This window comes from Mandrillus leucophaeus, unplaced genomic scaffold, assembly GCF_000951045.1.
Source record: "Mandrillus leucophaeus isolate KB7577 unplaced genomic scaffold, Mleu.le_1.0 Scaffold7, whole genome shotgun sequence".
NCBI classification, from domain to species: domain Eukaryota; kingdom Metazoa; phylum Chordata; class Mammalia; order Primates; family Cercopithecidae; genus Mandrillus; species Mandrillus leucophaeus.
Genome location: NW_012107585.1, coordinates 7,131,835 through 7,132,873, shown reverse-complemented (window position 1 = coordinate 7,132,873; position 1,039 = coordinate 7,131,835). Strand labels below are relative to the sequence as shown.

General features: G+C 46.5%; 1 protein-coding gene across 1 annotated transcript in view; it reads left to right on the top strand.

Annotated features, from left to right (window-relative positions):
• The window catches only part of KDM2B (lysine (K)-specific demethylase 2B), a 176,172-nt gene that overhangs the window by 12,996 nt on the left and 162,137 nt on the right, over nucleotides 1–1,039 (top strand). The window lies entirely within an intron of this gene.

Genomic DNA, 1,039 nt, shown 5'->3' with positions numbered 1-1,039 from the left:
CTCCGTCTCAAAAAAAAAAAAAAAAAGAGAATGAGGTTTCCCTCTTCTTGCCCAGGCTGGAGTGCAGTGGCACCGTCGTGGCTCACTGCAACCTCTGCTTCCTGAGTTCAAACGTTTCTCCTGCCTCAGCCTCCCGATTAGCTGGAATTAGAGGCGCCCGCCACATGCTTTTGTATTTTTCATAGAGATGAGATTTCACCATGTTGCCCAGGCTGTTCTCAAGCTTCTGGGCTCAAGCAATTCTCCTGCTTTGACCTCCCAAAGTGCTGGGGTTACAGGTGTGAGCCACTGCACCTGGCCTTTGTTTCATGATTGGATATCCTCTGAATGTCTCATCAGGTCTTTTCTCCATTATTTCAAAGGGTTGTCTCTTATTAATTGTAAGGTGTATTTGTTTGCTTGAGCTGCCATAACAAAGTACTACAGATGGGGGCTTCAAGAACAATTTATTTTCTTAGGCCGGGTGCAGTGATTCATGCCTATAATCCCAGCACTTTGGGAGGCTGAGGTGGGCGGATCACCTGAGGTCAAAAGTTCCAGGTCGGCCTGGCCAACATGGTGAAACTCAGTGTCTACTAAAAATACAAAAATTAGCCGGGAATGGTGGTGCGCACCTGTAATCCCAGCTGCTCCTGAGGCTGAGGCAGGAGAATTGCTTGAACCCGGGAGGTGGAGGTTACAATGAGCCGAGACTGCACTACTACACTCCAGCCTGGGTGACATAGTGAGACTCCATCTCAAAAAAAAAAAAAAAAAAAGGAAAAGAAAAAAAAAAGAAATGTATTTTCTTACAATTTTGGAGGCAAGAAATAAGAAATCTGAGATCAAGGTGGCAGCAGGTGTGTTTTCTCTGAAGGCCTCTCTCCTTGGCTTGTAGATGGCTGTCTTCTCTCTGCCCTCATGTGGTTTTCCATTTGCATGTCTGTCCTAAACTCTTCTCCTTTTTTATAGAGACGGGTCTCGCTTTGTTGCCCAGACTGTTCTCAAACTCCTGGGCTCAAGTGATCCTCCCGCCTAGCCATCGCAAAGTGCTGCAATT